The following is a 16,228-nucleotide window of genomic DNA, read 5'->3' as shown; positions in this document are numbered from 1 at the left end:
TAAAGGAACTAGAGAAAGAAGAACAAACAAAACCCAAAATTAGTAGAAGGAAAGAAATCATAAAGATCAGAGCAGAAATAAATGAAATAGAAACAAAGAAAACAATAGCAAAGATCAATATAACTAAAAGCTGGTTCTTTGAGAAGATAAACAAAATTGATAAACCTTTAGCCAGACTCATCAAGAAAAAGAGGGAGAGGACTCATATCAATAAAATTAGAAATGAAAAAGGAGAAGTTACAATGGACAACACAGAAATATAAAGCATCATAAGAGACTACCACAAGCAACTCTATGCCAATAAAATGGACAACCTGGAAGAAATGGACAAATTCTTAGAAAGGTATAATGTTCCCAGACTGAACCAGGAAGAAATAGAAAGTATGAACAGACCAATCACAAGTAATGAAATTGAAACTGTGATTAAAAATCTTCCAACAAAAAAAAGTCCAGGACCAGATGGCTTCACAGGTGAATTCTATGAAACATTTAGAGAAGAGCTAACACCCATCCTTCTCAAACTCTTCCAAAAAATTGCAGAGGAAGGAACACTCCCAAACTCATTCTATGTGGCCACCATCACCCTGATACCAAAACCAGACAAAGATACTACAAAAAAAAATTACAGACCAATATCACTGATGAATATAGATGCAAAAATCCTCAACAAAATACTAGCAAACAGAATCCAACAACACATTAAAAGGATCATACACCACGATCAAGTGGGATTTATCCCAGGGATGCAAGGATTCTTCAATATACGCAAATCAATCAATGTGATACACCATATTAACAAACTGAAGAAGAAAAACCATATGATCATTTCAATAGATGCAGAAAAAGCTTTTGACAAAATTCAACACCCATTTATGATAAAAACTCTCCAGAAAGTGGGCATAGAGGGAACCTACCTCAACATAGTAAGGGCCATATACGACAAAGCCACAGCAAACATCATTCCCAATGGTGAAAAACTGAAAGCATTTCCTCTAAGATCAGGAACAAGACAAGGATGCCCACTCTCGCCACTATTATTCAACATAGCTTTGGAACTCCTAGCCATGGCAATCAGAGAAGAAAAAGAAATAAAAGGAATACAAATTGGAAAAGAAGAAGTAAAACTGTCACTGTTTGCAGATGACATGATACTATACATAGAGAATCCTAAAGATGCTACCAGAAAACTACTAGAGCTAATCAATGAATATGGTAAAGTTGCAGGATACAAAATTAATGCGCAGAAATCTCTTGCATTCCTATACACTAACAACAGAAATCAGAAAGAAAAATTAAGGAAACAATCCCATTCACCATTGTAACAAAAAGAATAAAATACCTAGGAATAAACCTACCTAAGGAGGTAAAAGACCTGTACTCAGAAAACTATAAGACACTGATGAAAGAAATCAAAGATGACACAAACTGATGGAGAGATAAACCATGTTCTTGGATTGGAAGAATCAATATTGTGAAAATGACTATACTACACAAAGCAATCTACAGATTCAATACAACCCCTATCAAATTACCAGTGGCATTTTTTTACAGAACTAGAACAAAAAATCTTAAAATTTATATGGAAACACAGAAGACCCTGAATAGCCAAAGCAGTCTTGCAGGGAAAAAATGGAGCTGGAGGAATCAGACTCCCTGACTTCAGACTATACTACAAAGCTACAATAATCAAGACAATATGGTACTGGCACAAAAACAGAAATATAGATCAATGGAACAGGATAGAAAGCCCAGAGATAAACCCACACACCTATGGTCAAGTAATCTATGACAAAGGAGGCAAGGATATACAATGGAGAAAAGACAGTCTCTTCAATAAGTGGTGCTGGGAAAACTGGACAGCTACATGTAAAAGAATGAAATTAGAACACTCCCTAACACCATACACAAAAATAAACTCAAAATTGATTAGAGATCTAAATGTAAGACCGGACACTATAAAACTCTTAGAGGAAAACATAGGAAGAACACTCTTTGAAATAAATCACAGCAAGATATTTTTGATCCACCTCCTAGAGTAATGGAAATAAAAACAAAAATAAACAAATGGGACCTATTGAAACTTAAAAGCTTTTGCAAAGCAAAGGAGACTACAAACAAGACAAAAAGACAACCCTCAGAATGGGAGAAAATATTTGCAAACAGATCAATCGACAAAGGATTAATCTCCAAAATATATAAACCGGTCCTGCAGCTAAATATTAAAAAAACAGACAGTCCAATCAAAAAATGGGCAGAGGACCTAAATAGACATTTCTCCAAAAAAGACATACAGATGGCCAAGAAGCACATGAAAAGCTGCTCAACATCACTAATTATTAGAGAAATGCAAATCAAAACTACAATGAGGTATCACCTCACACCAGTTAGAATGGGCATCATCAGAAAATCTACAAACAACAAATGCTGGAGAGGGTGTGGAGAAAAGGGAACCTTCTTGCACTGTTGGTGGGAATGTAAATTGATACAGCCACTATGGAGAACAGTATGGAGGTTCCTTAAAAAACTAAAAATAGAATTACCATATGACACAGCAATCCCACTCCTAGGCATATAACCTGAGAAAACCATAATTCAAAAAGACACATGCACCCCAATGTTCATTGCAGCACTATTTACAATAGCCAGGTCATGGAAGTAACCTAAATGCCCATCAGCAGACAAATGGATAAAGAAGATGTGGTACATACATACAATGGAATATTACTCAGCCATAAAAGGAACAAAATTGGGAGATTTGTAGAGACATGGATGGATCTATAGACTGTGATACAGAGTGAAGTAAGTCAGAAAGAGAAAAACAAATATTGTATATTAATGCATATATGTGGAATCTAGAAAAATGGTACAGATGAATCAGTTTGCAGGGCAGAAATAGAGGCACAGATGTAGAGAACAAAAGTAAGGACACCAAAGGGGAAAGTGGAAGTGGGGAGTGGTGGTGGGATAAACTGGGAGATTGGGATTGACATATATACATTAATATGTATAAAATAGATAACTAATAAGAACCTGCTGTATAAAAAAATAAAATTCAAAAATTCAAAAAAAAAATTCTCTGTTTTTGTCTCTCCTCCAGAGGCCTATGAGTAGATACAGCCATATAGACAGATGAAGCATCACAAGTAGTTTCTAGAAATTTATCAAGTCACATCTATCCACAGTATCATCCCTAAATGTCTCTATCATCAATGTAAACACCTTTGACTGATCTGTCTTCACTTACTGCTCTCCCTAAATACTTGGTGCAAAATGCCAGCCGGCTGCTTCCCTTCTTTCTATCACAGAAGGAGACAACCACCTCTAACCCTAAAACACAATGTACTTCTAGATTTTCTCCCTTCATCTCTCCTTTTCTTCCTTTAGGACCTATGTTGTACCAGGCATGGCTCATTCCCATGTGTCCCATCTTAATCACACTAAAAAAATTAATTCTGAATATAGGTGCTGCTAGAAACACTGAAAAGAACAACATAGAATGGAAAGATGTGAAAGTCAGATTTCTCAGTAGAGTATATGAATAATGCTGCTGCTAATGGCACCACCTTCCACCTGCTGTACCCAAGAGTTTACATGTCCTTTTACGGGTATAACATGTCATACAGTCCTCTAAAACCCTTGCTTCCCAAAGTGTGGTCCACAGCCCTGGAGCACCAGCATCTCCCAGAAGTTGCTAGAAATGTAGAATCCCATGCTCTGCCCCCAGCCTACTGAATCAGACTATGCATTTTAACAAGACCCCGGGGTGTTTTTTACACACTTGGAAGTTTGAGGAGCTCTACTCTAAATAGTCCTGTGAGGAAATAGAAAATATCATTGCCTATTTTTACAGATAACAAAATAAATCAAAGAAAACTAGGAATTAGAGATGTTTGATTAGTTAGTAGGTAACCAAATGTGGAGTCAAGGACCAGTATTCTTTCCATTACATTACACCCCCTCTTGGAAGGAACTGTCGCATACCTCTTTTTGGGTCTGCCATCACCCAGCCCAGCATTTCATAGCAACATTGCACAATAATTACAGCCTGATATTGTCCCCTGGTGGTAAGTAGGCGAATGCTAATCTCCTGCTTGATTATATATTCCTTATGTAGAACGGTCTTGGTGCCTCTCGTCTGAGAGGTCTAAGGTTAATGACATGAAAGAAGTTTCATATTTAGAAATTTCTCCAATTTTCTCCAGTTCCTTACCAAAGAAGAACATGTTCGCTGGATAACAATATTTGAGGTTTCTATTGCAAATTTCCTTTCCTCAGCTGCCTTGCGTTTCATCTGATCATCTTGGAGGAAAAGCGAAAGGCCGCTATTACATAGCAAACACTTCCTGGTGTACCCAGCTCAGTGCCCTGTATGTGTTATCTCCAGATTCTCAGAGAGACCCAAGGATTGACTATATTGCCCTATTTTACAGATGTGGAAGTTGAGACTCAAAGGTGACACATGTGGCAATCCTGGAATCAAGCTAGAATCTGTCCTACATGCTGACCTCTTCCTAGAAATGTCTTGCCTGAATTAGCATGGAAGGCGACCTAAGGTAGGGGAAGGGACTCTCATTACCTTCAATCTTTTGTCACTGTTGATGATATGGCAGGTACACATTTCCTAAAAGAGAAAAGTCGTTTCCAAATTCCTCCTGGTTTTAAGGGTGAAGTTAAGTAACTGGGGTGAAATCAAAACAGAGAGGAACCAACTAGAGGGATACAAGCTAAGTACGCAGAACTTCCCCAAAAGGACTCAAAAATCAGCACAGTAGTGTTGCTGGGTTATATACTTGAAAACATCCTTATCGACACCATACAAATTGGCTAAAATCCAGACATATGATCTAAGCAAGGCCCTCTAAATGAGTTAGTTTTAAATTCTTCATGCTTAACAGAGAAGCAGGGAAATGTCACCATACTCTTTAAGAGAAGAATGAATAGATTTCTCAAACCGGTAGGGCTGAGAAAGGCATCTCCCTGGTTCTCTAATACACACATTTCCCCAACTGCAGCCCTCTCCACTCTGTCCCAGCTCAGACACGTTGGATTGAAATATCCTCATCTATTATTCTCTGAGAATCTGCAGACAATCTGTGTGGGGATCTCTCTACTGGTCTTAAAGAATTCAATAGGATATTATTGTAACTCCTCGGATTTTAATATACACTACAGCTGTTTAGCTGGCTTGGCATTTAAGGAGGCAAACTTTCCAATCTCTCCTAGAACCATGACACTACAAAAGGGACTACCGTAATTAGGAATAAAACTGTGCAGTCCTCATTAACCAGAAAAGCACTTTCTAAACCTAGGGAGGCCCTACTTTTATTCCAAGAAAAGTCAGGAAAATGGTGCTGCAAGAGCCCGATAAAGATTTGGGGTCAACTTGTGCTTGCTGGAATTGACTGGGTTTACATGAAATGACTTTAAGAAGCAAAGAACAACAAATGCTTCTAGCAGAAGCGATCTGAGCGGGGAAAAGCCTGAAGAATCATGTTAAGCTCAATTTTGTTTAAAGTTTCGTTATGATTTAAGTCTTGATTGCCCAGATTCATTCAGCCTTACTGCATTGTGATGGAGCCTGCGTTTATTAGCCAAGGACATTATAGCAGCTGGAGGTAGGGCTGCTGCTCTCCTGGTTACGACATGTGACCAACAGAAGGCTTTCTGAATTGAGGCTGGGAGTGATATGTCCCTAGTGACTCAAAATAGCTAAGGCATGTGTATAAAACCAGGCCTAGGTAGTCTCAGAGATGATTGCAGGCTTTACTTTAGTTCTTTAATCTCCGCATCCATTTCTGGCCTGCCAGAACTGTCTACGCTGGGGCCTCACTACAGCATTAGTCACAGGAAGAGCCAAGTGTGTTGTAAGCCTGTGCCTTTGGATACCTAAGGAGATTTGGTCACTCAAATCACCAAAGAACCGTGTTATAAGGGGTTCAACTGTGAGGCAGTCCCATGCACAGGAAGAAGACAAGAACATTCTGAAGGAATTTGATTTATTTATGTTTTTCTGCATAGGTGCTTGCGACGTGTCTGCTTCCTGGAAAATCAACATCGATTGCAGATAGCAGCCTGTCTAGCTCTCATTCTCTCTTTTAGCTGAAATTCTTATCACCCATGTTTCAAAAGCTAATTAAGCTGTGGTGCAGTTATAACAAAAGGACCCTGGACAGGATCTGGGCTCAAGTTCCTGCTTTGTCACTAAGCAGCTCTGTGGCTCTAGGCAAATCAGCTCTCCAGTGGGACACCCTTGCTTTGTCTTGCAATAGTAATGGCTGTATTTATGAAACACTTTCTCTGAAGTAGGGGTTATGCCACGTACTTTTACTGGATGATCTCGTTTAAACTTCACAAAACCCCCAATGCGTAGGTTCTAGTGTTACCTCCATTTTGCAGGTAAGGAAACTGAAACATGGAAAGGCTAAATAGCTTGTCCAAAGTGACACAAATGTGAAAGTAGCAGGATTTGATTGAGTTTCCTGAGCCTGTGCTCTTAACCTCTCAGCTCCCTGCTTCTCTCGTGGCCTCACTACCCCAGGCCAGGGAGGTGTTCTTGCTCTAGAAATTCCTGACTGTATTTAGATATGACTTGGCTCCACTCATATTGCTCATCTATGCTCCTGTGTGTTGTTTACTTTTTACAGTTTAAACATTTTTTGATTTTCTAATCAAAATCCCCAACCTAGTGAAATGTCTGAATGAGTCAGTGAAAAGACCACTTCCTCTAGGATGATGAGTGATTTTCTGCCCTTTGTAAATTAGTCTCTTTATAAGTGAAGATAATAATGCCTCACTTATAAGGTTGTTGTGAGGCTCCAAGCAAAATGGCTAGAGGTGGAAAGCAGTGTATGAATAGAATTTGTTTACTAGTATATTTAAATACCAGCTCTTTTGGGGAAGACTTTCTTATACGATGTGTTCTCTGTAGCGTGGAACACTGTGCCCTCAAAGTTGGGAGATGCTAAAGTGGAGGTCTTGATCATTACTTTGATTGTGGTTTTCAACTAAAAACCAAATTCTTTTTTTTTTAATTAAAAAAATTTTTTTTTAATTTTCAACTTTACTTTTTGTTAGGTTGCATGCTTACTTTTAAAACAGTTCTTAATGGAAGTATAGTTGATTTACAATGTTGTGTTAGTTTCAGGTATAAAGCAAAGTGATTCAGTGTTTTTATATATATATATATATATATATATATATATACACACACTTTTTTCAGATTCTTTTCCATCATAAGTTATTATAAGATATTGAATATAGTTCCCTGTGCTATGCAGTAGGACCTTAATGTTTATTTTATGTATCGTAGTTTGTACCTGCTAATCCCAAACTCCTAATTTATCCCTCCCCCACCCTTTCCCCTTTAGTAACCATAAGTTTGTTTACGTCTGTGAGTCTGATTCTGTTTTGTAAATAAATTCATTTGTATCATTTTTTTTTTAGATGCCACATATAAGTGAAATTTGTCTTTCTCTATCTGACTTACTTAGTATGATAATCTCTTGGTCCCTCATGTTGCTGCAAATGGCATTATTTCATTCCTTAAAAAAAGAAATCTTAAATGCATTCTTATTTACCTTAGCACCATAAATTGATGTAATAGGAAGAACAGTTTAATGGTGATAGTGAAGCAAAGAGAACTAACACTTATTGAGTACCTAAATTTGTCCTAGGTGTTATCTCAGTGAATTCCTATCATTGCTCTATTGAGAAAGATGTGAGAAAACTGAAAGACAAAGATGTTAGGTAGCTTCCATAGGACACATGGCTTTTCACTGAGAGCAAGGATTGAAATAGAGGTTTATCGGTCTCCAGATACTAGGATTTTCACCATGTCATGCTGAAGATGAATTCTCTTTAATCTTTTTGTGCTTAAAAATCTATCTTTGTATATACTGTTCATGTATCATTATATTAAAGTACCCATCTTAGTAGTTGACATTTTCATAATAAATTTGTGGTGACAGACCTTTATAGCATAAATCCAAGAATCATAAAAGTACACATTGGAAAAGACCTTAAAATCATAAAGTTCAACCACCAATCCATTGTTTTTCCAGCTTCTGCTTGAATACCTCCTACTATGTGGAACTCACTGTTTCCAGTAAGTATTGCCACTAGGCTATCCCCTCAGGCATCTCAAACTTAAGATGTTCACAACTTAATTCATAAAGTAGTTTCATAGTTTCGGTTACAGTTATTGGGGAGCTGGGCCTACCAGAGGAGAGTGAGCCCTAAGGGAGCATTATCCCGTCAATAATTAACTACAGATTACATTTTAAACATCCATTCAGTTTTTCACTACCAGGGCCAAAGAAAAATGTCAGTGAAAATTGTTACCCTATCTCCTTGGGATTTTCCAGGATCATCTTGTCAGAGTTTAGTGCTTCATTTGCATAGAAGACAATTCTATCAGTCAAGGTTTCCAGCGAGAAGCTAATGGTACATGCAGATGGAACCTGGAGCCTGTTAATGGAGGGACCCTTACAAAGGTATGGGCAGGGTTCAGAGGAATCAACAGAGTCTAGTGAAGCATCCTGGGGCAGCAATAGTAGAGGACCATTAGTACATGTAGACCTGAGAGCAGATCTCAGAACCCAGGAAAGTAGCCACAGAAGATGACGCCTCCCATTGCCCCCTCACCCTTCACCCCCCCCAACACACACGCACCCAAAATAACTGTGGCCTGAGGTGGAGGCATGCAGCCAATCAGATGTTCAACAAGGGAATGGACACCCCGACCTCACTATCCCTCACCCCCAGAGTCCCTACTGATGGCTGAGTTCCCTCTGGTATCAGTTGGAAGACAGAAGACAAGTGAGCTTACCAATACAGTCCAGGAACAGCAGGTAAGTTTGTGATCCCTCTTCTTAAAGAACTTATAGTTTAGTTGGGTGACAATATCACATCAAAATGGGGGGTAAATTTTGAAAGCAAAATGTTTATTTATATGTTGGCTGTGTTGGGTCTTCGTTGCTGCGCGCGGGCTTTCTCTAGTTGCGGTGAGCGGGGGCTACTCTTCGTTGTGGTGCGTGGGCTTCTCATTGTCGTGGCTTCTCTTGTTGCGGAGCATGGGCTCTAGGCGCGCAGGCTTCAGTAGTTGTGGCACGTGGGCTCAGTAGTTGTGGCTTGAGGGCTCTAGAGCACAGGCTCAGTAGTTGTGGCACACGGGCCTAGTTGCTCCGCGGCATGTGGGATCGTCCCGGGCTAGGGCTCGAACCTGTGTCCCTTGCATTGGCAGGCAGATTCTTAACCACTGCGCCACCAGGGAAGCCTCCAGTGGCATCTTTTCATTTGTTTCATGCCACAGCCCTTAAACTGGCAAGCGTCCGTGAGACCGTATGGGAGAAGACGCTGGGGTTGTGTATGTGCCACGGGTCATGACTGTTGTGATTATCAATTGATCTGATCTCAGAAACAGGCTCACATCCATCCCATTTCCCAATCTCATGACACTGTGTCATGAGAGTGGCTCTCACTAGCTCTCACATTGAGCAGTTGCAACAGTCTCCTAATCCATTTCCTTGTTTACACTCAAGAGTATCTTCCTTGCATTCTCCCTAAAGCCATTCTCTAGCATCTCTGTAATGATCTTTGTAAACATGAATCTGGTTGTCACGTTGCCTTTCTTAAATGCTTCACAGTTTCCTATGTCCACCTTGATGAGACTCATCAGTGAGTGCCGTGGTGATCTGACTCCTGCAGACTTAAACACCCCCTTGCACCTACACCTTTCCATGGATTCTGCCATAGTGACCGCCTCTGGTACGCCACATACAGCTTCTGCTTCACACTTTGGTGCCTCCACGCCTTAGTGCATGGTGTCATTGGGCCTGAGCCAGTCTTCCCCTTTCCCTTCCTAACTCCACCCCTGTTCTGTAGGGCTAGCTCCACTTTTCTGTATCTGTCTCCAAACTGCAAGCGCCATCATCTAGTCCCTGGACAATTACAGTAGCTTCCTAACTAGTCTCCACTCCGCATCTATTCTCCCCGCCTCCAGTTCATTCTTGACTGCCAGGATGGAGGTAGCCATCCCCCATCCCCTCTCTGCCCCCTTCCTATCACGCTTAGGATAAAGAACATAATCTTTATCAGGGCCTGTATAGGAGGCCCTCTCAGACTCTGCTTGTCTCTCCAGTCTCAACTCCCACTTAGGCAGCTTATTCCAACCACAGCAACCTTCTTTCATGCCCTTTAATGTCTTGTTTCCTCCTGCCACTGCCATAGGTTTTGCACATGCTAGTCTCTCTCTGTCTCTCTCTTTTTTTGGCCACGCCGCACTGCTTGCGGGATGTTAGTTCCCCGACCAGGGATTGAACCCAGGCCCTCAGCAGTGAAAGCACTGAGTCCTAACCTAACTCCCCATGCTAGTCTCTCTTGCTCCCCTTTCCTACTCATTCCACAGATCCCAGCTTAAGGATTACTTTCAGAAGGAGGCCTTCCCTCATCTCTGGTCTAGGTCAAGTTTGTATTCTGCACTTTCATAGAAGACTGTTCCTTTACTTTGTAGCACCTACCTCAGTCTGCAGGGGTTTATAATTTATATCTGCCTTTGCCCCAAGTGCAAGTTCCAGGAGGGATGGTTGGGCTCTCTTGTTGTCCATCATTGAACACCCAGCCTAGTACAGTAGCAGGCACAAAGGGGACACTCACAAACTTTGAATCAATCAGTCAGTCCTCCATGACTCTCTGGCTTCATGTGGAAAGCCCTACCACTGGTATCACTATCATCACCTGGTCCCCTAGCAGCCTGTGTATGTCTTAGAGCCCACACCTTCGTTCTGTATTATTTTACTTGACAGTCCCTTGAGGACCTCAAAGGCCAGAAAGTGAAGCTGTATCTTAATCAACCCTACATCTACTACACCTAACACATGGATAGTGAATGATACATTCATCAATAAGTTTTTCTGAATTGAGATAAAATTCACATAACGTGGAAGGCACCATTTTAACCATTTTAAAGTATATAATTCAGTGGTATTTATTACATTCGCAATGCTGTGCAGTCATCATCACTACCTAGTTTCAGAACATTTTCATCACCCCCAAAGGAAACCCCATATCCATTAAGCAGTCACTCCCCACTCCCCACTCTCCCCTGTCCCCAGCCCCTGGAAATCATGAATCTGCCTTCTGTCTCTATAGATTTTCCTATACTGGACAGTTCAAATAAATGGAATGACATAGTATGTGGCCTTTTGTGTTTGGCCTCTTTCACTTAGCGTATGTTTTCAAGGTTTATCCATGTGATAACATGTATCGGTACTTCATTTTTATGGCTGAGTAATACCCCATTGTGTAGATATATCACGTTTTCTTTATCCATTCATCTGTTGATAGACATTTGGATTGCTTCTACCTTTTCACTATTGTGAATAGTGCTGCTACAAACTTTCATGTACAAGTTTCTATTTGAATACCTGCTTTCAATTCTTTTGGGTATATACTTAGGAATGTAATTGCTGGGTCATATAACTGTATGTTCAGCATATTGAAGAACTACCAAATGGTTTTCCACAGAGGTTGCACCATTCTACATTCCTATCAGCAACGTATGAGGGTTCCAATTATTTTTCCACATCCTCATTTTCTGTTTTGTTTTTGATTATTGTGTTTTTATTATTATTTTCTGTTATTTAAATTTTTTAAATTACTATTATAGCCATCCTGGTCAGTGTGAAGTGGTATCTCAGTGTGACTTTGATTTGCATTTCCCTAATGGCTAATGATGTTGAACATCTTTTCATGTGCTTGTTGGTCACATATATCTTCCTTGGAGAAATGTCTATTCAAGGCCTTTGCCCATTTTTTGATTGGGTTGTTTGTCTTTTTGTTGTTGGGTTGTAAGAGTTCTTTATGTATCCAGGATACTAGACCTTCAGATATATGATTTGATATATCAGATATATGATTTGCAGGTATTTTCTCCTATTCTTCAACTGTCTTTTTACTTTCTTGATAGTGCCTTTGAAGTACAAAGTTTTAAGTTTTGATGAGTTTCAGTTTGTCTATTTCTTGGTTTTGTTTCTTGTGCTTTTCATGTCATATCTAAGAAACCACTGCCAAATTCAAGGTCATAAAATAATCTAGCCCTGTGCTTTATTTCCCTACAGTTCTTTTGCATTCTAAAATTCTATAATTCCAAATATTATCGACCACCTTACCTACTGGATGCAAAGAACTGCTGGGATTTCAGGGGAAACTAGATATTACAGACCCAATTATTAGAATGGACTTTACTTAAAGGCATTATTTTAGTGTTCGGGTTGGGTCCCAAATCTAAGCTTCAGGAGTGCCAGGATGGGATTTATTTATAATTAGACTGCCAGATTTAAAATAAAAGTCTTTAAATATATATACCAAGGTAACTTAAAGGACCTCTAAATAAAATACTTAAAGCGAAATTTCAAGTGCATGAAGGCTATTAATATGCTTTTAGAAAAGCTGGGGGAAAAAATCTGACAAATGCCAAGCAGTGCCTGGATTAAAGAATGCAACGTTATTTGTGTAGGGGGAAATGTTAACAAATGCTACAAACAGTTGTGAACTGAATACCGGGAAAGCCATCCCAGATAATAGGAAAAGGAAAAACTTAGTTTCTAGTTGAACTCAAAGAAATATAAGATGAAAACTTGCCCTATACACAGTAAATGCTCAGTAAAGAGTTTGTTGGATGTAAAATGAAGTTCCTAGAAGAACAAATGAATACCCTGCACAGAATAAGTGCTGAACAATGTGTTTGTTGAACACAAAATCAAACTCCAGGAAAAAAAAAGTGAATTTGATGGGACCAATATAAATGTAACTTCATTAAGAAATGAAATTTCAACAGATTACTGATAAGGAAGAAGTAAGTAACTACATTTCAGAGAGTAGCATTTCTGAAAAGAAACAAAAGGAAAGGAAAGGAAGAGGGAGGGAAGGAAGGAAGGAAACTTACAAGCCTATAGACACAGAATAGGGGCCAAAAGTATTCAATGGAAAACAATTATTCACATCACAGAGATATAGCCATTTACTACAGGTGGAAGAAAACCCAGTAATCATGTGCTAATAGTCTAGGATTAAGCTTATTGAAATATGTCAACTTAGAGTAAACATACCGTTTCCTCTCTTTTCTTGTCCTCTCCTTTCCTCTTCTCTCCACAGCTTTCCTATCTCCCTTTTGTATACTAAAGAATCTTTTAGCAATAGTAAGAAAGGAGACAAAGATTGTAAGCAAGGATACGGATGTGGGAGTAGTATTGTTCATAACCAATAGAGCTAACGGTTGTTCATACACACTCCAGTTTTCTATTTGTTTAATTAATGCAGAGAGGTCAAATAGAAACCCTTAAAAATGTTCTATATTATGATTGCTGTGGTGGTTTCAATACTGTAGAGGTTTGTCAAAACTCATTGAATTTTACACTTAAGTGTACATTACATCTTAATAAAGCTGACAAGAAGGAAACGGAAATGTCAGCCATAAGTACGTTAATTGTAGTTCACGGAGAAAAGGGCTACGGACTTCAAGCTGGAGAGAGGGATCTACCAAGCTTGGAGGTCCTGCAAGATAGCTTTCACTGTGAAAAACGTGGAGAGAAAGAGAGACCTATTAACAAGGATGCTGCAGAGTTTAAGTAGATTCTGCAGTCTCTGGTCTCATCCTGGAAACAAAGTCCTATATTTTAGAGCAAAAATGAGATTAATAGCAACAACCGGAATTCAAGGGATTTTGAAAATTATGAACATGGGATCAAGGTGGTGTATGACAGAAATTATTCTTAGCTTTTTGTTTAATAACATACATGCTTTTAATGAAGATAGGAGGACTACTATCAAAAAATTAAAACCCCAGAAACTAACAAGTGCTAGTAAGGATGCGGAGAAGTTGGAATCCTTGTGCACTGCTAGTGGGAAGGTAAAATGGTGTACAAAGAAAAGCATACTGTTACGGAAAACAGTATTGTGGTTCCTAAAAAAAATTAAAATTAGAATCACCATATGATCCAGCAATTCCACTGCTATTCCAGAAGAGTTGAAATCAGGAACTGGAACAGATATTTGCACACCAATTTTCATAGAATTATTTGGAAGCCCCAAAGCAGAAGCAACCCAAGTGTCCATCAGTGGATGAACAAATAAACAAAATGTGGTATGTACATACAATGGAATATCATTCAGCTTTGAAAAGGAAGGAAATGCTGTTAAATGCTTCAACATGGATGAATCTTGCGGACATTATGCTAAGTGAAATCAGCCATTCATCAAAGACAAATATCGTATGATTCCACCTAATAAGAGTAGTCCCATTCAAAGCGACCAAAAGTAGAAGAGCGGTTGCCAGAGCCAGGGCAGGGAAAGAGGAGAAAGGGTAGGAAAAAGATTGGGAGAGACTTCCATTTTCTCAAAATAGGGAGAATTCAAGCAGCCATTCGCATGGGATTGTAGCCTCAGTGTTTCACAGTCTCCTGTGTTCCTCCAACAGCAAAAGGGGGCTCTTCATAATCTGAAAATCCCCTAACGGTTGAAGATGACTTTAGGTGTGGCATTCGGGAAAGAAGTAACAAAATAATAGCAACAGGAGGAAAGGAACAATGGAGAAAATAACTGAAAAGGGAATAAAATTTGCAAAAGTAAAATTAGAAACCATTTCCTGAGTGGGAGAAGAAAATGAAGAATTCAGAATTTGTAAAAGAGAGGGGTGACAGGGATTTCCCTGGTGGTCCAGTGGTAAGGACTCTGTGCTTACACTGCAAGGGACATGGGATCGATCCCTGGTCAGGGAACTAAGATCCCGCATGGCACAGCCAAAAAAAAAAAAAAAAAAAAAAAAAAAATTGAAGAGTGACAGAACAGCTGAGCAAGAAAGGAAGACATTCTAGAGAAAAATGCTGGGACCTGGGGGTTCCAGCTGAGGAACTGAGTAGTTGGCTAGTCAATTTTTGGTTTAAAGATGGAAAAGCACCCTGTTTTCTATAGGTAGCAAATATTTATTGCCTGAGTAGTAGTTCTGATGAAACATCCTGAAAATTACAATATTTGTAAGCAGATATTTTATAAGTAGAAGTCATGGGAGTGCTGATAGAAATAAAAAAGCAGGAAGTCTTACCGTTCAGAGTCATATATTTTGGGATTCTTTTTAATAAAAAATTCTTATTTCTTTTGTGTCAGGAAGAACACCAGGGAGTAAAATTATTTTGAAAAGAGGCTAGGTGAAGTACAATTCATATCCCCCCCAAAAATGGGCAATAAGTAATTGTATCTGAATAAACTTTCATATCTAGTTGTTTGAGTAGTTACTTAAGCCTTTCTTAAAATGATTATTATTCAGGGGAAATTATTCAGTTGGGATTATCCTTACTTTTTATAACACTTTTTTTTCCTGGTATGTGGCTTTTAGCCAGTCCTCTGATTCTTAGAATGCTCCAAAAAAAAAAAAGATGAATTAAGGAAAAGGAAAGAAATTCAAATAAGTCAATGGGGCTGCTTGGCAGTAGTGAACATAAAACATGTGATTAGGAAGAGGATGAAATGATCTAAAATCATGGCAACTGCTTTTTTCAATAGTACTTGCTATTTCTATCCTCCATTTCCGTGGAAGAAGGCAAACTAAAATGGTATGATAAAAATAGCTAATATTCATCAAACTAAGCATATGATATACCAGGGCCAGTTTTAAGTGCTTTTATGTATTAACTCATAATCTTCACAACAACCCTGTAAGGAAGGTACCCTGAAAGAGTCCATTGTTAAATTTTCAGGAATCTTGTGAGCCTATTAGCAGCTTGAAATCATCCACTGTGGGAATATTTATACCTTGGAAATCGACATATATTACAAATCAGGGCTTTTGAGGGGAGAGTGAGTTTTTAAATATTTTCTAGAGTACTACTGCTATTGTCCTTCTTTCACAGCTGGGAAAACTGGGCCCAAAAAAATGTTAGGTAAATTTTCCATGGTCATGCAAATAGTAGTTGCGCCACTTGGGAGCCCAAATTTTAACCATTGTACCAAACTGCTTATGATATGACTAAAATGCATTGGTTGGATTTACAAAGCCTAGGGCTCTAATTTGGAATCTTCTATGATCCACTGTTTAAGCCGTCTTGAGTCTCAAGACATTTTCTAATAGAGATGTTACAATCTAAGAATGTTTCACATTTATCTCAGCTGTATCATAAATGAAACAGATTATGTGCAAATGCAAAATAGTCCTTGATTATCCCCTCCCTTCTTCCCT

General features: G+C 39.0%; 1 long non-coding RNA gene across 1 annotated transcript in view; it reads left to right on the top strand.

Annotated features, from left to right (window-relative positions):
* LOC309634109 overlaps positions 1-16,228 on the top strand; it is a 334,079-nt gene extending 317,851 nt beyond the window's left edge. The window contains exon 6 of the long non-coding RNA XR_014247860.1: positions 4,431-16,228. This is a non-coding gene — a long non-coding RNA (uncharacterized lncRNA). The remainder of the gene's footprint in view (positions 1-4,430) is intronic.

The sequence above is a fragment of the Balaenoptera borealis genome (assembly GCF_965194805.1).
Source record: "Balaenoptera borealis genome assembly, chromosome: 8".
NCBI lineage: Eukaryota > Metazoa > Chordata > Mammalia > Artiodactyla > Balaenopteridae > Balaenoptera > Balaenoptera borealis.
This window is presented reverse-complemented; position numbering and strand designations above follow the sequence as displayed.